Source organism: Canis lupus, chromosome 8, assembly GCF_003254725.2.
Source record: "Canis lupus dingo isolate Sandy chromosome 8, ASM325472v2, whole genome shotgun sequence".
In the NCBI taxonomy this organism is placed as follows: domain Eukaryota; kingdom Metazoa; phylum Chordata; class Mammalia; order Carnivora; family Canidae; genus Canis; species Canis lupus.
Window position 1 is genome coordinate 55515385 of NC_064250.1, and position 22077 is coordinate 55537461.

The 22077-nt window shown below is 34.1% G+C and overlaps 1 long non-coding RNA gene across 1 annotated transcript; it reads left to right on the forward strand.

The window, feature by feature from the left end:
• The first annotated feature begins 3524 nt into the window (after window positions 1-3524).
• LOC112657764 (uncharacterized) lies at window positions 3525-20460 on the forward strand. Its single transcript, XR_003135278.2, has 3 exons — window positions 3525-3657; window positions 4669-4739; window positions 20299-20460. It is a non-coding gene; the product is annotated as an uncharacterized LOC112657764 (long non-coding RNA).
• Window positions 20461-22077: the final 1617 nt, after the last annotated feature.

A 22077-nucleotide genomic window follows, 5' to 3' on the forward strand; every position in this document is an offset into this window, starting at 1 on the left:
TTTCATTGGAATTAAGAAGGAAATGTAGAAACAGAAGTTTCCTTACTCAAACAGGTTAGAAAAACTGTATTCAGACGACTTCACTATAAAATTTCACAGCACTTTTGCTGATTAATCAATATCAAAGAAAAAGATATTTTTCAAAATTATGTGATAGTGAAACAATTATAGTTTTCTGCTTTGTATGCAGTCATATCAATCTACGAATATACTGAGGAACACACTTTGGGAAATGCTAATGATACTACTGATAATACTCTATTTTCATGTATTATGTTTGCCAGTTTATTTACTCTTTACTAATTATGTTGGGCCTTTATTATTCCATGGCCTCTTGCATTCATTCCTCTGTTCCTATAGTAGCAGAACCTCAATTTACTCTGAAGTAATTGACTCGTTGAGCAGAGAGTTTATGGGATTTGACAATTCCATCTCATACCCGTGGAGCAGATATAATGACCCAACCTGGGTTCTTTGTGCTTTCTCTTTTGGAATTTTTTTGTTTTAAGATTTTATTTATTTATTTATGAGAGAGAGAGAGAGAGAGAGAGAGAGAGAAAGGCAGAGGCACAGTCAGAGGGAAAAGCAGGCTCCATGCAGGGAGTCCGACATGGGACTGGATCCCGGGTCTCCAGGATTAGGCCCTGGGCTGAAGGCAGCGCTAAATCACTTAGCCACCTGGGCTTCCCGCTTTTGGAATTTTGAGTCTTGAGTGGAAAGACAGAAAAATAAAGAGTTCGTTCATTCTAATGGTGGTACCCTGAGGATACTGTTGTTAAGTGTGGTAGGTAAACTCCCCACTCCCTGCCCTATCCCCCAAAAAGAGATCCATGTCCTAATCCCTAAAACCAGTGTAATCACAAAGGTCTTAAAAAGTGGAAGGTGGTGGTGGGGGGGGCATGGTAAACAGGGAAAACCAGGGAAGAGAATGTGAGAAGGCTTTCTAGACAGAGGCAGGGGCTTAAGCTACAAAATCTGTGCATCTTCTTGCAATTGGTAAAGGTAAAGGGATGAATTCTCCCCCAACCAGAGCCTCTGGAAGGGAATGTAGCCTGCTGCATCTTGCTTTTAGCTTGGTAGGACCCATTTCAGACTTCTAAAGCTACCAAACTGTAAAATGATACATTCATGTTGTTTTTCAAAAAGCCACTGTGTTTGCAGTAATTTGTCATAGTGGGCAGCCAGCTATAGAAAACGAATACAACAAGCTTCTAGCTTGATCTCTGAAATTAACATGTGTCTTATCCATTTCTAAATGGTTCTTCAACTTTTTTTTACTTACATGATTCCTCCTAAAACATTTCGATAAATTCTATATTTGCTAAATTTATGTAGAGTCCATTTCTGAGGCTTTATAAATAAACATAATTTAAGAAGTTTATCCATGTATTTTGGTCATCCTTTATCCCTGTTAGATTTTAAATATTTCACAGAGGGCATCTTGACCTATTCCATATATAAATAGAAACTAATACAATCTTGTGAATTCTTTGTTATCCAGTAGATGTATGCTGATCATGATTAACTGAATTCATTGAAACAAATTTACAAAAAAAGATAATTCACAGAGGAACATGTCTTATGGATATTTTACTACAAATAAGGATGGAATAATGTAAAATTAGTTGCAATCAGTTTCCTCTGTGGCCTTGTTCAGATGTATGCCTACTATTAAATAATCCTACCTTAGCTGTTACAGTTTCTATTTTCGTATTTTACTTAAGCATTTTGTATGTTACCATATTATCTTCATTGCCTTAATTTTTACTGACACTAATATTCCATTATGCTTTGCTCTAATTTATGTGTTGTTAGGATATACACTGTTTTAATTTTTTAGAAAATCGTAAATGTCCTTGCTTCCCTTAAGATAAATTCTCATGGATTGTGGTCTTTTGTTTAAAGTAATTGATTTGATTATTTTTATTCATATATATGATGTCCCTTGAAATTTGTAGTCCTACAGACTGTCATGAACTGTATATGGATGTAAAAATATTATGCCATAATCTTGCAGAATTTTATATCATCATCTTTTGTTTCTGCTTTTGTTCTTTACATAAGCAAATTCATAGGAGTAACTAGACAATTCATTTCCCTCTACTGAATTTTGGCTGGATTGTTGCTATTAAGAAGTCAGCTGTCAACCAGATTTGTATACTGTGTATGTGTGTTTTCTAGATGCTTCATAGATAATTTCTTTGTCATTAGTATCCTGTGGCTTAATTATGTTATGTTTAGGTGTCGATTTATTTTATTAATTCTTTCTAGGGTTATGACTAAGAATATTATTTGTATTGATCTGCTTAGGTTGCTAGGTCTGGGAATTAGGTTTCTCAACAATTCTGAAAATTTCTGAGTTCATAGTTCTTTAAATATTGTTTCTTCAATATTTTGAAACTATTTTTAAAACTCTGATTTGTATTTTTTAAAACTCTGATTTGATGTGGATTTATCTTATTGTCTTGAACTTCCATGCTTCATAAGCTCCTATCATACTTTCCACGTTGTTTTCTTTCTTCCTGAAATCTGTTATATTCTTTAAATTTAAATCCCATTTCATTAATCATTTTAATGTAATCAATACTTATTCTGTTTCCCATCCACTTTCATATATATGTTTGTACATATATTTATATTTCTGCTTTATTTAGGAATTTAGAATCAAATTTATTTTCCATTTTTTATTTTAAAATCTAGATATTTTTATTTCTTAGATGTTCACACCTCATTTCTGTAAATATATTCACCCTATTACTTTAAATCTTCTCATAATTAAAATATCATAAACATTTTAACTAAAATTCTGATATCAATTTTGTTTTATTAGCTGCAAATCATGTTGCCTTATTTCCTTAGCTGATTTGTGATTTTTGACTATGAGGTCATATTTTTTACAGAACAGAAATATGGCACACATATGCTAAAGTTGAGTTACTCTGAACAAGATTTTTTGCTATCATTTGACTGTCTGGAGACATTACAAATCTAGAATCATTTTAAATTAAATTATTTGGTTAAATTTTTCCAAATGACATGGATTACTCAAATTTGGGTTATAAACCTGCGTGAGAGTCAGATTGTTAAAAAAAAGAGAAAAGGAACTTTAAGATACTATCCCTTACCTTTAGGCAAATTTACATACATAGCTAAATATGTTTTCACATTCCCTATAATATTTGAAAGGGAGAATTCCTTTCTGATGAGAAAACCACTAGTTTGAGTTGCTGCCTAGGTATTTTACAGCATGAGAACTCTGCTCACACCCAGAGTCTGGACTTTTAGATAAGGCCCTGAGTTTAGGATTCCTGTCATAAATTCCCACTTTGCTTTCCCCAGGGCACTTTTTAAAATAACCACTTAGTGTTGAGCCTGCAAAAAGTTACTGACCTCCGCCACAACCACCTTTTAATAGGTATTTGCTATCCTGCTCTCTCTCCTGCTCACTGTGATCTGGGACAGAGGGCTGTCCTTCCTCCACCTCATTGCACCCCTTCTCCACCCCCAGTCTATTTCTAGGATCTGTAAGTAATACATCTTGTGGCTTCACTTCTTTTATGTGAGTGTACTGACACAGAACTTTCAATCAAAATGACTCTGAGCTTTCACTTCCCCAGAGGGCTCTTGTATGCTGAAGGAACTACCTGCTGAGTCCAGGTAGGTGGCTTGTACCTCCTTATTCAGTAGGTCATAATTGCATGTTTTTAATTTACAACACCAACTATGGGCCCCTCAACACAGCTGTGCATTGAGAAATTTAATTTTTTCTAGAAAATTGAGTTTATTTTAACATCACATAGTATAGTACAGTAATAATTTACCATAGGTGATTGTTCAAATCCTGCAGGGACCATTTGAATAGCAAAAAGGGGGCAGGAGAGACATGGTTAACAGGCAATAGAGGGGATAACATAGTCAGGAAAAGCAGGGCCCAGCTAATTGCCATGTTTTCCTTGAACTTTTGATCATATGGGCATAGTATTGTTAGATTTCCAGTTATAATGAAGAAGCTAGAATTATAGATTTTAATATATTGAGAGCATGTTAAAAATGAAATAATAGAATTTTATAAGCAAAAGTGATGGTGTAAGGACCTCTAAGAATTTGACCCTGTAAAAAAATAATGAAAAAAGTCCAAAATTGTCAGAATTAACTTTTTCAGAACTCTGAAAATTAATAAGAAATTACAGCAACATTTAAAAAAAATTCCTGAATATTGATATTAACACTGAGATTTATGGTATTTTTAACTTGCTCTAGTTCTGTTCCCTGCTCTCCAGTCCAGGAATGGACTTGCAAAGTAGTAATCAACATTCCTGGTTCCAAAGGAACAGAATGGAGCTTCAGCTTTCTCAAAAATTCTTATTCTGAAAAAAAAAAAAAAAAAAAAAAAAGGGCATATTTGACTTGTGTGGAAATATCCCACTTAAACAACTTTTTATTAGACTTCACTCAAACTCATGCAGTACTAAATAAAATCTTCTTCTGGGGTGCATTTGTTGAAGATATTTGTGGGGGAGTGTTTTAATGTTACAAATGCACAGATAAAGGCTAGAAATTGGCCCAATTGCTCAAAAGCATAAAAGAAAAAGATGAAGAATAAGATGTTGCCATAACAAAATACTATAGACTGGATGTGGTTAAATAACAGAAGTTTATTTCTTACAGTTCTAGAGACTTGAAGACTGAGATCTGGGTGCTGGTTTCTGGTGAGAGCCTCTCTTCCTGGCTTGCAGAAGGTAACCTATTGTGTCCTCACATAGGAGGGAGAGATATAGAAATTTTTCTTTCTCTTCCGCTTACAAGGTCAAAGTCCTATCAAATTAGAGTCCTACATTTCTGACCTCATTTAATCTTAATTACCTCCCAAAGACCCTCTCTCCAGACATACTCACACAGGGGTTTAGGACTTTAACATATGAGTTTTTTTGGAACACAATTCAATCCATAGCAATCATCATAGAACCTTTGAAAAACTCTGACATGTATCTGGGAGCTTAAAATGCCATGTATATTTGTGGAGCTGTGTATATGCTTAAGGAATACCTGAAAAAGCCCTAACCATTCACTTTCAAATGATCTTGAAACTCTGCATGGCAGGAATTAAAAAGCCAAGGAAGTGTGGTAAATGGCCTTACTGAGCATTGAAAATGTGCCATAGCATGCACATCTCACAAAGATGGAGAGGCTTACGGATTTCAGATATTTAAGGAAATCTCTGTTTAATTATTAGCTGATCCCTAAGCTAACCATGCAGAAACCTCAGTGGCCATGCATGACAAGGAACACATAGTTTCTTGAATTAGTCCTAAAAGTTACTAAAAAGAACAACTACAATAAGCAGTCACAAAAACAAACCCTGAGGGGATAGGGAAGAATAAATAGAAACTTGCCCTGAGGAAGTCATGGTGGAATAGCTAGACAAAGACTTTAGTCAGCTATTTAAAAAAGTATGTTTAAAGAGCTAAATGCAGCCATGTCTAAACAACTAAAATATAAGACACACAATAATTAAAATTAAAAAAATCACTATAGCAATCAACAGTAGACTTGAGTACAGGAGAAGGAGCAGCAAACTAAAAGCCAAGTCAACTGACAGTAAAGGATAGCAATACATTGGTCAAAAGTTAGTTCTTTGTAAATATCCACAAAATTGGCCAATTTTATTTAGACTGACCAAGAAAAAATAGAGAAGATTCAAACTATGAAAATTAAAAATGCAAGCGACAGCATCAATATCCACCACACAAAAATTAAAACAACAAAAGGACTTTAGGTGTGTACCATGAACACTTATAGGACAACAAATGAAATACCTTCTTAAAATGAGCAAACTCCTAGAAAGACACTGACTACCAATGAGTTAAAAAGAAATAGAAAATCTGGATAGATTCATAACAAGTAAAGAAACTGCATTAGTGATTTATAAACATCAGAACACCCCTCCCACCACCATCATCACCAAAAGCTCAGGAGAGGCTTCACTTGTGAATTCTATTAACATTTAAAGAAGAATTTGCACCAATCCTTTACAAACTCTTTTAAAAAATGGAAGAGAATAATTCCTAACTCATCTCATGAGACCAGTATAACCATGATACCAAAACTCAATAATGATATTATATGAAAAGAAGCTGCAGAACAATATAACTTATGAATATAAGTGCAAAACTTTTTGACCAAATACTAGCAAATTAAATCCAACCGCATATAAAAAGGATTGTATACCATGCCCAAATGGGATGTATTTCAGAAATATAAGGCTGGGACAATATATAAAAATTAATAGATAGTCTATAATGTAACGAGCTATGTTAAAATAAAGAACAAAAAGAAAGACACTTGACCATTTCAATAGATGCATAAAACTCATTTGAAAAACATAAACATTCAGGACACCTGGGTGGTTCAGTGGTTGAGTGTCTGCCTTAGGCTCAGGGCGTGATCCTGGAGTTCCAAGATTGAGTCCTGCATTGGGTTCCCTGCATGGAGCCTGCTTCTCCGTCTGCCTATGTCTCTGCCCCTCTCTTTCTGTGTGTCTCATGAATAAATAAATAAAATCTTTAAAAAAAAACAACATCCTATCATGATAAAAACACTCAGCAAATTTAAAATAGAGGTTAAATTCTGCTACATGATAAAGGGCACTAATGGTTAACCCACTGGCAACATCATATTTAATGATTAAAAACTGAAAACCCTCCTCCTCTGTGGCTATACAGTCATAATGAACAGCTAAATATAGAATTAAGAAAATAATTTCATTCAGCATATTATCAAAGATAATAAAAATACTTAGGAATCAATTTATCCTAAGTGTAAGATGCGTACTATAAAATATACAGAATATTGTTGAGCTAAAGAAGATCAAAATAAATAGAAAGACATCTGTGTTTTGGGATTGGAAGATTTAATACACAATATATGGATATATTGTCCAAATTGATATATATATTCAACATAATTTCTATCAAAATTGTAATGACTTTTGTAGAAAAAATATATAAGCTGATTTTAAAATTCATATGGATTAGTAAGTTTCCCAGGATAGTTGAAACAATCTTGAAAAAAAAAAAAAAACAAATATAGAGAACTTAAAATACCCTATTTCAAAGTTTACCACAAAACCATGGTTATTGAGACATGTGGTATTGCCATAATATGCACATACAGAACAATACAATTAAATCGGGAACCTAGAAATAGACACATGTATCTGTGGACATTTGATTTTAGAAAAGTGTGCCAAGAACATTCCACAGGGAAAGAAAAGTCTTTTCATCGTTGATTTGCTACAAATAAAGGATTATTAGAAATCTACATGTAAAGATTAACCTTGGGTCCCTATTTCACATAGTGGATACAAATTAACTCAATATGGATGAGGGCTAAATGAAGCAGTTAAAACTATAAAACTCATGGAAGAAAATATAAGATAAGTCATCTGTGACTTTAGGATAGACAATAGATTTTTAGATATGATACCAAAAATATAAGGAAAATAGAAAGAAATGTATAAATTCAACTTTATCATAGTACAATTTTTTTTGTGTGTGTCCAAAGATACTATCAGGAAAGTGAAAAGAAAACTAGAGAATAAAAACAAAACAAAACAAAAAAAACAAAACAAAACGACTAAAATCTTATGTCTGATAAGCATCTAGGATCCGGGATATATAAAGAACCCTTAGAATTCAACCATAGAAATACAAAACAATCCAATTTAAAAACGAGCAAAGTATTTGAATAGCTATTTTTCCAAAGAAATATATGAATGATCAATAAGTGCATGAAAAGGTATTTAAAAATCATTAACCATTAGGGAAACGTAAATCAAAGTCACTATGAGATACCACTTCACATCTGCCAGGGTAGATATAATCAATGAACCAAGATAACATCTATTTAATTTTACTCTTTAACAAACCTGGAATGTTGGTACTATTTTTACTTTAATTCCAAAAACAAGGAATCACCCTTTTTTTCCTGTTACTGTCCATCTTGTGTCCTGTCTCTATGCTCATAAATATATGATGATATTTAATAAACATTTACTTTTTTTTTTTTTTTTGCTTTTTTTTTAAAGATTGATTTATTTATTTCAGACAGAGAGTGTGCAGGGGGCAGGAGTAGAGGGAGGGAGAGTCATAAGTAGACTCCCTGCCCCGGGTGGGGCTGGATCTCAGGATCCTGAGATCATTACCTGAGTCCAAACCAAGAGTTGGACACCTCACTGACGGTGCCATGGAGGTGTCCCTACATATTTTTTTTATTCTTTAATTGCTGCTTCTTCTATTCTGTGTCAGGTGAATTACAAATCTTAAAAATGAACTGGTGTGTCATTCTTCTCTTGAGTATGTACTTACTATTATAGACCCATTTGATCTTTCATCTACTTTTCATAGCACTGTGTTGATGGATTTTTTTAAAAAAAATATTTGATACATCATATTATTATTACAGAGGTATACAACTTTTTCTGAAATTAGTGATTTATTAAGTGTAGGGATCTATTATTCTTTCTTTTCTTCCTTTCTCTTTTTTTCTTTATTTTTTAACATTTATGGTACATTTATTATATCTCATCAATATATAATAGTTCTCATCTCAAGGTCGATGTCTATAAAATATATTGAGTACATTTTTAAAAATGAGATTTGATGAGAGTTTATTTCTTGCTCAAAGTCACAAAGCTAGTATGTAAAATTGAAATTGATTCAAATATTTTATAGTTGAGTACTGTATTAAAATATAGTGTTTATTATTACATTTCAGTGATTTTTCTAACATTTATATAGATGTTTAAGATTTAACACTACTCAAAATAAGAGTAGGTTGCTATTTTTTTAAAGATTTTATTTATTTATTGGAGAGAGAGAGAATAAGCCAAGGGGAGTGGCAAAGGGAGAGATAGAAGGAAAGCAGACTCCCCATTGAGCAGGGAACCTGTCATAGGCCTGGATCCCAGGACCTCAGGATCAAAACTCCAACTGAAAGCAGATGCTTAACTGACTGAGCGATCCAGGTACCCCAGAAGGTTGCTATTTTAATAAAATATCAAAATATATGTGTATATGTATATCTTAAATATATATACTTATATATATACACACACACATGCATGAGGTGTGTTCTTATACGTTTATGTATTTACATATATACTTTTTTGTTTTATGGGATTCAAGTTAGATTACATACTTTAGATCTGGAAGTAGAATAAAATAGTGAGTTTTCTTTTGTACACTATCCAATTAATATGCGATGTGGTCCTGAGAGACAAGAACAATATATTTTTTTCTTTTATCTTTTGCTTCTTTTGATAATTTCTTTTGCCTCTCAAGTCCAGGGCAGTAACTGTGGACAGCAGAAAGTGTTGGGAGATTTATAGGCCTCCCCTTCATCAGCCTCAGGATAAGTGATAATTGTTTACTGATACTTCTAAGATATCCAGTGTTTATATTTCTACAATGTCTACTATTAATTTTCACAAATGTTTACTGAATGTCCACTTTTTGATTGAGGTAACAGAGCTACTTTCTTGAATAGAGCCTATCTGCAGTTCCACTTAAGTAATTTCAAGAAAACAATAGAACTTTCTAGAGGCTTTGAAGGAGAATCCATCCCTTGCCTTTTATAGGTTGTATGAGCCATCTCTATTCCTTGACTTAGGGCCCCTTTCTCCATATTCAAAGCCAGCCTGGGAGTATATTTAAGCCTCTCTTTCTGACTCTCAGTCTCCTACCACTTTCTTTTAAGGACTTTGGGGAGGGGTCTACAGAACAACCCAGAGTGGGATGCCTGGTGGCTCAGTGGTTGAGCATTTGCCTTCACCTCAGGGCATGATCCCGGTGTCCTGGGATTGAGTCCCACATCGGGGTCCCTGCAGGAAGCCTGCTTCTCCCTCTGCCTGTGTCTCTGCCTCTCTCTCTCTCTCTCTCTCTCTCTCTCATAAATAAATAAATAGAATCTTGAAAAAAAAAAAAAAAAACAACCCCAGAGTAATCTCACTATATGAAGAGCCTTACATTAATTATACTGTAATTCTTTGGTATACCAGGTAATGTATTCACAGGTTTAGGAGATTATAATATTGACATTGTGAGGAGCTATTATTTCCTGCTGCCCTACCCATTTTTATCCTTGGCCATTTTCTTCACAAGACTGAACCAGTAATCACCAAGAGTACCAATATTCACAAATTCCTTTTTCTTGATACCATAGAAAAGATGTTATTTCTTTACTTCCATCTAAAGGAAGGACTCAGTTTCCGCAGTTTGAGCCTCTTACTCCCCAAATAAGGGGCTGCTGATCTTCAGAATAAAGAAGACATGCATCACAGAAACAGGTGTCATTCTCTAAATCTCCAGAAGTGGAACATCATGTTAGATCTTACTGAGACTAAATCTATCAAAAAGTATAAATATTGTTCCAGCTAAGGGCAATATTTTTGTAGGGGAAAACTTCTAGTTACTGAACTCATATAAATCTGGCTTAAATGGTGCTCTAATAGAAGCACACCATTGTAGAAGTGTATCTTTCAATCACAATTGGACTAATCATATGAATTATGTAAATATAATCTGTCTCATTAAATGCATCAATGTTGTGTTATAGATATTCTATTAGTCACTTGGCAGAGGAGGCATTTAAGATACAGAGATGTCAAGTAACAGTATTAATTTGCCAAATAAATTGTGAAACTACGATTTTAATTCAACTGTGTAGGATTCCAATATGTCAAGCATCCTTATTGTGCCACATGCTCTGACATACTACTGAGAGATGATATTTGAAATCTATTGGGTGATAACCACTGTAATTTGTATTTTTTTTTCTGAAAATACATATCGTGGCAAGAATTATGAACCCTGAGTTATATTTTCAAATTTTGACTGCCTCCAGTTATTTTCCCCTGTTTTTGAAATAGAAAGCAAATAAATAGCTCTCTAGACTTATTTTGCAGATCTAATGAGATGAGTGAACCCTTTGTGAAACACAGAGCACATAGATCTGCTCTTTTTCTCCTTTGCCATCAAGAATACCACTGGGACCACAGACTGAAGACCAACCACATTGAAGACCAATTTTAGATCTTTACCACACACCTGAAGTAGTATCATGTTTTTAAAAATGTTGTGCCAATCTGAGATTGAGCATATGAGTGCACAAAGCCAACTTATTCACTGGGTATTTTGGTGCACAAAATAGCCTTTCCAGTCTTTAGAGTAAAACTTTTGCCTGGAGCTGTCGTTAATAATATATTAAGCATTAAATGTATGAGCATAGTACAAGCACATTAGTATTTTTTAACTGCCCTGAATTCCATACTCTTATGTACCTGCACTCGTTTCCTTTTCAAAGAAATATAACTTATTTAAATGCAGAATTTTTTATTCTCTTTGTTGTGTGTACACTTCCACATGATCTATATTTTGTGACAATATTTTTAATTGGCAGTATCTCAATAGCTAATACTTTTTAAGAAAGATTTTATTTATTTATTCATGAGAGATGCAGAGAGAGCCAGAGACATAGGCAGAGGGAGAAGCAGGCTCCTCGAGGAGAGCCCGATATGGTACTCTGTGTCCCAGGACTCCGGGATCACACCCTGAGCTGAAGGCAGACATTCAACCACTGAACCACCCAGGCGCCCCTCAATAGCTAATACTTTTATAAACTCTCTTCATCCTCAACTTGTAAGAGCTTCTTAAACTGTTATAAATTGAAAAATTATGTATCTGGAAGTTAAATCTAAAACAGTCAGAGCCCTGTGGATAGTGGCATGGTTAAAAGTGGATGGCATGAAAAATAATGTAAGTTGCATTGTGAACTGGTTCATATTTGATAGGGGGCAATTTCAAGAAGGATCTTTTCTTTTTTCCATCAAGTCACACTCAATACACTAGATGTTGTTCACTAAAATCTCAATTGGATGCAAAGGCTGAGTACTGTGGGGCTCCCCAGATCAATTATGTGTAGGTCGATCACTGAGCAACCATCAATAAAGTAATCAAAGCTGAACTATATTCCACTTACAGCTCTTTGTTTCCAACACTCCAAGAAGTGACTGTAATTGTTATTCCCTTTAGCTCTGCCACTCCGAAGACTAACAGAGGAACAGAACTTCAGGAGGAAATGTCCTCCTCATTGGATGAACTGGGGGACGGGAGCTTGAGACTTAGAGGAGCAAGATTTAGGGAAATCTAATCTGATCAATCCTTTACTTAATACACACTAATATTCAAAAGTTATACTGTTACCCTCTCTGACGAAGGCCAGAATGTTTGCAGCTAGTCACTCAAATTCAAAAGGTATCATGGAATGGGGTGACTATCCCAAAAATTCTTCACCCTAATTTAAACCATGGGTAGATTTGGTATTAATATTTAAGAGGACTGTAATGATGTGGTGTATAGACCCTGAGAGGACTCCCACAATGACTTTTGACTCCCTGGTGTCTAGGAACTTGTGTAATCTCTTTACTTGGGAATGTGGCCAGGAAGTTGCTTCCAAGCAACAGAATATGTGGCAAAGGTGATGGAATGTCACCCCTGTTATTATTTTGGATTCTGTAAGACTCTTAGCATAGAGACTCTCTTCTGCTGGTCTCAGAGGAGCAAGCAGTCATGTTGTGAGCTGTCTATGGAGAGGGACATGCGGCAAGGAACAGAGGCAGCAGAGAAGAGCTAGCAGCTAGCAAAAATGTGGAGACTCTAGTCCCATAATTGCGAGGGGATAAATTTTGCTGACAACTTGAGGGAACTAGGAAGCAGGCTTTCCCAACTGAGCCTCTAGGTGAGTATGGAGCCCAGCTAACACCTTGACTGCAGCTTTGTGAGGATTTTGACGTAAATTGTACCTGAACTCCTGACTCATGGAAAATGTGAAAAATAACTGTGGTTGGTTTGAGCCTCTAAGCTTGTGGTAGTTTTGTTTTTTACATGTCCTTGAAAATGCCTACGATTTAAAGAAATCATTTCTGCATATATGGTTGTTGGCAAATATTTCTTTTTTTTATTTTTATTTATTATTTATTTTATTTTATTTTATTTTATTTTTTTTATTTATTTATGATAGTCACAGAGAGAGAGAGAGAGGCAGAGACACAGGCAGAGGGAGAAGCAGGCTCCATGCACCGGGAGCCTGATGTGGGATTCGATCCCGGGTCTCCAGGATCGCGCCCTGGGCCAAAGGCAGGCGCCAAACCGCTGCGCCACCCAGGGATCCCCGCAAATATTTCTTATAAAATAATGTTGCAACATTATAAGCAGATATTTATGAATGATAAATTTGCTTAATGAAAGTTCCTTTTGAAGTGAATTAATTTTTTAACTGAGAGGGCAGGCATTGCACAGTGCTTAAGAACATGAGCTCTGGCTTCCTGGGATCAAACCCCACCTCTTCAACTTTCTAGCTGTGTTATTGTGAGAAATTCATGAAAGCTAAGCCTCAGTGTCTCATTTGAAAACTGGAGAATAATTGTATATATCACACAGGCTCACTATGAACATTGAATGAGTAAAAATGATGTCCTTTGTATTTGTTAAAGTATGGAAATCGAGATTTTGGTGTTTCCAGTACCATTGTCCTGATGTGTTATTTCTGCCAAAATCATTAATCTTCTAAAAGGAAATAAATAGCTGCACCCATTATATCTAGAATTAATGTCAGGAATAGAATAGGCTGTGGAATAATGAAAATTTGTAGATGTCCACAATTGAAAGAAAATAAATTCAGCAAGAGAGGAAAAAGAACATTAAAAATCGCCAAATTGCCATAGATTCATAACACAACTTACAGTAGATTGCAGATGTCAGAGAAAAGATATCATGTGGGACTTCACTTTTATTTTATTTTATTTATTTTTTACTTTTTGAAGATTTTATTTATTTATGAGAGACAGAGAGAGAGAGAAAGAGAAAGAAAGAGTCAGAGACACAGGCAGAGGGAGAAGCAGGCTCCATGCAGGGAGCTGGATGTGGGACTCGATCCTGAGTCTCCAGGATCATACCCTTGGCTGAAGGTAGAGTTAAACTGCTGAGCCACCCAGGTTGCCCATGACTTCACTTTTAAAGAAAATTCGTTACCTATAGGTAAAGCAAAGTTTCAATAGTAAAACTTTTGGTCAAAAAAAAAAAAAAAAAAGCTTTAAAAGAATGGAAACTTTACTTAATAAAGATATGCAAACATGACAGAGGAAGATTAGTAAAGGAGTAATTATGCTGCTAGCAAACTATAAGGGGATTCTTTAAAGCTAAAGTCATAAAATCCATTAAGGGAAGAATGACGAAGAGCTCATCTAGGCATATATGTCATAAAAGTAGGACAAGAGACCATCCTCATGTGTTCCTGCCTGGAGAATTACTAGCAATTTCTTTGCGATGTCGTATCAATGGTACAAACTAAGTTTACCGGCATTTTGCATTTCTAATTTTTAGTACACTTTGAATAAATAGTCTATAAATAAATCTATCCAACATGTAATCTGATTCTGGCAAATATATTTTAATGGATTCTTAGTCAACTCCTGTAATTTATCCCTGAAATCATGTTGTTTAATGGATTAGCTCATGGTTAATTTTCCTTATTTTTTCTCTCAGACTTGAACATTTTACTCAAGGTCCTTGTGCCCCAAATGAGGCTATGTATCTGGCAAAGTGTCCTTGATTTATGTAGACATTATGTTTAGTCACTTTTTCAATGACTACATTTGATTTAATTACATGTTAAATGATTATATTCAGTAGATAAAATAAATGGAAAATCAGGATCCTCTGAGTCAAATTTTCTTTTTCTTTTGAGTGAAGACATATCCTTAGTGTCCTACCATGAGGATTAAACAGTTATTTAAAAAATCAACCTCAGAAGAACACTTGGTGAAAAATAAAGCAAACTTCAACCCACTTGATATTACCAAGAGACAAAGTTAGATGATGAGCAGGAAAGGGGATACTTACCATAATTTGAAAGAAGCTTCACAATTTTGAAATTTTTAAAGCTTACTTTATATTGTTGTAATAAATCACAAGAATATAACTAACAAATCTCGTAAGGATGACCTTTTTTAAGGATTTGTAAATATCACTCTATTTTTCTCTGTCACTTTTCTTTAATTTGGAAAGATAGAGCATAAATATTGCTCAGATGTTGAATCAACTAGTCATTAGTATTTTGAGTACCAGTGGCTTTTCCTCTTGAATAGCCAACACTTTCTAATAATTTTATATAATATCAGTTAAATACTTCCAAATGTAATAACATTACATTTGTTTTTTCAAATTTGTATAGTGAGATTTTCATTATGAATGTAAAATCTGCCTACACATAGATCATGGCATATGTAATTGGTTTACTTATCTATGTGAGACCTCAGAAGCAATTTTCTGAAATACAGAAGAGTGGGCACAATTGTGTGTACACACCTGTACACATATTTTTATTTTTTATTTTTATTTTTATTTTTTTTTAATTTATTTTTTATTGGTGTTCAATTTACTATCATACAGAATAACACCCAGTGCCCGTCACCCATTCACTCCCACCCCCCGCCCTCCTCCCCTTCTACCACCCCTAGTTCATTTCCCAGAGTTAGCAGTCTTTACGTTCTGTCTCCCTTTCTGATATTTCCCACACATTTCTTCTCCCTTCCCTTATTTTCCCTTTCACTATTATTTATATTCCCCAAATGAATGAGAACATATAATGTTTGTCCTTCTCCGACTGACTTACTTCACTCAGCATAATACCCTCCAGTTCCATCCACGTTGAAGCAAATGGTGGGTATTTGTCATTTCTAACGGCTGAGTAATATTCCATTGTATACATAAACCACATCTTCTTTATCCATTCATCTTTCGTTGGACACCGAGGCTCCTTCCACAGTTTGGCTATCGTGGCCATTGCTGCTATAAACATCGGGGTGCAGGTGTCCCGGCGTTTCATTGCATTTGTATCTTTGGGGTAAATCCCCAGCAGTACAATTGCTGGGTCGTAGGGCAGGTATATTTTTAACTGTTTGAGGAACCTCCATACAGTTTTCCAGAGTGGCTGCACCAGTTCACATTCCCACCAACAGTGTAAGAGGGTTCCCTTTTCTCCGCATCCTCTCCAACATTTGTTGTTTCCTGCCTTGTTAATTTTCCCCATTCTCACTGGTGTGAGGTGGTATCTCATTGTAGTTTTGATTTGTGTGGAATCAGAAAAGACCCCGAATAGCCAGGGGAATTTTAAAAAAGAAAACCATATCTGGGGGCATCACAATGCCAGATTTCAGGTTGTATACAAAGCTGTGGTCATCAAGACAGTGTGGTACTGGCACAAAAACAGACACATAGATCAGTGGAACAGAATAGAGAATCCAGAAGTGGACCCTGAACTTTATGGTCAACTAATATTCGATAAAGGAGGAAAGACTATCCATTGGAAGAAAGACAGTCTCTTCAATAAATGGTGCTGGGAAAATTGGACATCCACATGCAGAAGAATGAAACTAGACCACTCTCTTTCACCATACACCAAGATAAACTCAAAATGGATGAAAGATCTAAATGTGAGACAAGATTCCATCAAAATCCTAGAGAAGAACACAGGCAACACCCTTTTTGAACTCGGCCATAGTAACTTCTTGCAAGATACATCCACAAAGGCAAAAGAAACAAAAGCAAAAATGAACTATTGGGACTTCATCAAGATAAGAAGCTTTTGCACAGCAAAGGATACAGTCAACAAAACTCAAAGACAACCTACAGAATGGGAGAAGATATTTGCAAATGACCTATCAGATAAAGGGCTAGTTTCCAAGATCTATAAAGAACTTATTAAACTCAACACCAAAGAAACAAACAATCCAATCATGAAATGGGCAAAAGACATGAACAGAAATCTCACAGAGGAAGACATAGACATGGCCAACATGCATATGAGAAAATGTTCTGCATCACTTGCCATCAGGGATGTACACATATTTTTAAAAGGCTGCTTTTCACATTTCTTTTTTCTGTTTATATTTATCCTTCCCTAAAATTTTGTCTCAGTTAATGCTATTATTCCAATGTGAAATGTAGGCAATTCTACTTCTCAAACTGTATGAATATTAGAATTATAGTATTTCATGTGACTAAATTTTTTAAAAATACAGTAAATCTCAATGAATTATATTAAGTCTGGTCTACTTACCTCAGTGATTTTGCCAGATTGTAATATATACCATGAAGATGCAATAAAGTATTTTCCAGACAAGAACTTATAATGACATTTTAGAGATGATAGATAGATAGATAGATAGATAGATAGATACAGATGGAAAAATAGATAGATGTCTAACATTAATAAAATTTTTGTATTTTGTAAAAATCACATAAAGAAATCAAATTATTCCAAAGAAAAGAGACAAAATATTATGAAAGAAAAAATAGCTTTACCAGTGAAACAAATGCATATCTGGTGAGGGGAATGATTAGATTCAACATTTATTGAGCATCAATTATATGTCAGTATTTCTTTTAGGAAACTGTATGAGTATTGGAGATATTGCTACTTGAATATTAGGTGCATAGCTTCTTTGCTGTCTTTTTAAGTAGTCTCATTAATTTGCAGACATATTCAATAATAGGCATATTAAGGGTGCCTGTGTGGCTCAGTGGTTGAGTGTCTGCCTTTGGTTCAGGTAGCAATCCTGGAGTCCAGGGATCCAGTCCTGCATTGGGTTCCCCATAGGGAGCCTGCTTCTCCCTCTGCCCATGTCTCTGCCTCTCTCCATGTGTCTCTCATTAATAAATACATAAAATCTTTAAAAATAATAATAATAGGTTAAAAATGCTGAACCTAATTTATTCATTAATGTATTTATTCTCTAAATCCTACCAAGTGCTGACATTGTGTTATTCAATGAGTGAACAAGAGAAATATTTCTTGTTCCATTGGGCTTAAAATCTAATAAGGAATATTCTTGTGAATTTCTTAACATGTATTCATATATTCATTTAACAAATGTTTGTTAATCATTGAAGGAGAGGGACTTTTAATGCTGATAAATATTAACTGGCTTTAAAATATTTTCAATATGGACACCTATTACAAATCCTCACAATCGAAGTAGGAATTGTGTACAATTCTGTTGAGATATATATACATATATATATATATATCCTTATAATATATATTATATATTCTATTAAAGTATTTTTCATTTTTCTTGAAGATATTTATTTTCTGGAGTGCATTTATGGCATTTTATGCACAATTAAACGGTGTTTCAACAAGAATGGGAACAGTAACTAGGGAAGACAGTATCAGCTCATCTGTTTATATGAACAGAAGATAGAAGGCCACGTGCAATCTATATGTTTTGCAGTATTTACCATGAAATTTGATTGTTGGGGTGCCTGACTGACTTAGTAGAGCATGCAACTCTTGGTCTTGGGGTTGTAAGTTTGAGCTCCAGGTTGAGTGTAGAGATTGCTTAATAAAATAAAATTAAAAAAAAAAATTTTGATCATCACTTCACTGGGAAAAGTGATATAGAAAATACATATTACATCGTACATATTAAATTTGAAAGGACAAAAGGCAATTCACTTAAAGTGTGACATTACCATAGACCCCAAGACATAGACTGATGGCTCCTATAACACATCAAGAGTAATGACAAATCAGTTAGATTTATGTTGATGTTAGTAAATAATAATGGAAATATATGTTAATAAAAATAATATAGTTTCCTGAATTTTTAAAAAGAAACTAATTTTGCTTCAAGAAGTATACCATCTGAAAAAAAAAAGAAGTATATCATCTGTATGGATGGGAGGTCTTTGTCTATAAACTGTTTATTTATTCCATAATGCAAGGAAATTTTTTGAATGTATTCAATAATCTCAATCTGGCCAATTATTTTTCAACTAAATAGCTATATTTTTAACATCTAAAGGATTGATTCTTAGAAAGCTAATGGAATGCATGGCTGACTACATAATGAGTTCGCTAAAAATACATTATATATTGTGTTGATACTATTAATTGATTAATTATTTTCTTGATAAATTATTATTAACTGAAATTGGATTATTGCTATATATAACAGCGGTTGTCCCTTTTTTCCTTGCCACCTCATTTGATTGCTTTAAAATGTTTAACTCTTATATATAAGGCCATATAAGTGTTAGTTGTCTACTTTTATTTTTTATTTTTTAATTTATTTTTTCCTTTTTAAATTTTTTATTGATGTATAGTTGACAGTGTTATAGAAGTTTCATATTTGCAACACAATGAATCAACAATTCTACACATGCAATGCTCACTGTAATTGTAGTAACTTTCTGTCACCACACAACGTAATTACAATATTATTGACTGTATTCCCTATTCTGAACTTTTTGTAGCTATTAAATTTATGGTATAACTGGAAGTTTGGACCTCTTAATTCCCTTCATCTCTTTCATCCATTCTCCCACCCACCTTCCCTCTGGTAACCACCAGTTTGTTCTCTGTATTTGTGAATCTATTTCTGTTTTTGTTGGTTCATTTGTTTTGTGTTTTTAGGTTTTGCATACTAGAGAAATTATATGATATTTGTCTTTGTCTGACAGTTCCTGTAACATGATACCTTCCAGATGCATTCATGTTGTCACAATGGCAAGATCCTGTTCTTTATAATATCACAATGGAAAACAGTGTAGAGGTTCCTCAAAAAATTAAAAATAGAAATTTCACATAATCAAAGAGAATGAAAACACTAATTTGAAAAGATAATGCACCCCAATGTTTAGTTATTTTTTCAGTACACAAATAAATATTTAAGTTAATGTATGTGTAGGTATATATAATTGTCCCTTTATTCATTTATATGTAAATGTATGTTTATTTGTGCGTACATGTGGCCCTGTAGAAATGACACAGATTAAAAATTATAAAACCAGAGTTTTATTTGAAATAATGATGGTTTTATTTGCATTGATTGCAAGGTGTCTGCAACAATTGCTAACAAGAGCAAATCTATAGAAGATGTGGGAATATCAATATGCTATTTAGTCACAAATAATGAAGATATATATCCAAGGTCCATTGGTTTCTGAAAATTATTATTCAGGTCTCAGAGTGATTACAACTATAGTAAAATCAGTTTGGGTTAATGAGATAGAAATGACAGTATCAAAGGAAAGAAGATAATAAATTATAACATTCCTTCAAATATACTGTATTTTACAGTGGTATAAATACATTGTATTTTTCAAAGGTATATATAGTGATATCTATCTCTGTGTCTATTGATCTATCATCTCTCTCCCTATTTATATATTGAAGCTACTGGAGATGCTGGGTGGCTCAGAGGTTGAGTGGCTGCCTTCAGTTCAGGGCGTGATCCTGGACCCGAGATAGAGTCCCAAATCAGGCTCCCTGCATGGAGCCTGCTTCCCCCTCTGTCTTTGTCTCTGCCTCTCCGTGTCCCTAATGAATAAACAAATAAAATCTTACAAAAAAATCTTGTATCTATTGTAATTTTTCCTGCATTATTTTTTCCTTTCCTAAACTGCCATTTAGTTGTCAGTATGATATTCTCAAAGTGAAGTGGAACTTTAAGAAAATACTTAGATAATTCAAGCAACAACATGAAAAATTCTTAGCTAATGAAGGAAGAGAAAGACAAAGGAAAATTGATGTGTTCAGAACCACTGACTCCCCAGTTTGATTTCTCTATTTCATGATTCAATAATTAGCAGCCATAGGCCATAGGCAATGAAGTTTATATACAATAATAGGCTGGGAAAGCTGATATTTTTTCCTGCAATTACATTGGCATCTTCAATGTAAAATATCTTGTTAAAAGATATGTAACAGCAACCATTTTAGCTATTAGTCCCCTATTATTTCTTACTTCTGAATTCACTGTACCGAATTTTTTAAGTTGATGCTTACACAATTATGAGTGAATTCTTTTAAGAAGATTGGCTTTAAATAAACTCTTCTGAGACATACTATTAATTTGAGAATACATTAAAATATAATATTCAAGCATGTAAACCATAGATTTGCATTTTTCCACCCACTTCTATGAAACTGACATTTACAATTCAGAACTTTCTCAAGGAATAATTAGGTTATTTTAGAATTTTAGCAGAACTTGGATTCAACTTTTAGGAACATAAATTTGAAATGTCTTGGTTCTAGAAATTCATGTTACATTGCCATCAGGAAATCAATTTGGACTATTTAGAAGCTCTGTTCTCATCTAAGTTACCCCTACTTCTCTCATTTTCTTCTGTTGAAGTATCCCAGTTTAAACTCTCTTTATAGGAAACTAGACATGAATAAAAGAATTGTTTTCTTTATTCTGTATGTGCTCCCTTTTAGAGGCGATAGGATTTCCTAGAAACTGAGTTTTAAATCAGATCACCTTAAGGCAAAGTGCTGAATGTACACTGGATGCTGTCTCTGTTTAGACATTTACATTTACTGAATCCATTACCTAAGGGGATGCAGGAAATGGGTAGTGAAGAGTAGGCCTCATTTAACAGTATAGATTTAGAATAGGTCTATTAGAGATACAACATATAGAGAATATGTAGAGGAATATTATATTTGCAACATTTTGGGGAAAAAACAGTCTGTACCCAAACTTTTTGTGATGAATTGAAAGAAAATGGGGGGAGAAAAGGAGCTAACCTTAGTTTCTTCCATGAACCCAGTAATGGGAAAAAGAGGGTGCAATGAATGTGCTACATTGTCCCCTTTTCTTTGGTGGGCTTTCATTGGAATTGTGGCTTTTTTTCTTTTAAATATTGATTTATTTAAAATTCTTTAGCTACATATGTATTACTATAGGATTGTAGTAGTGCCTTCCCCCACCCCCACCCCCACCCACAGAAGTTCTGCTAACAATAGTAGCTAAAAGTTTTGCTTATTCTACTGACAATATTTATGACTGGAATTTAAAAAGCATTTAGTATATTTTATTTACGATACTCTTGGCCGTGGAAATTCTCAAATTTTAAAATATTTTAAATGTTTTTTTTATTTTTATGTACATATGTACTACCTATGACCAGGAGTAATCTTAAGACACAGATGAATCCACTGGCTGTT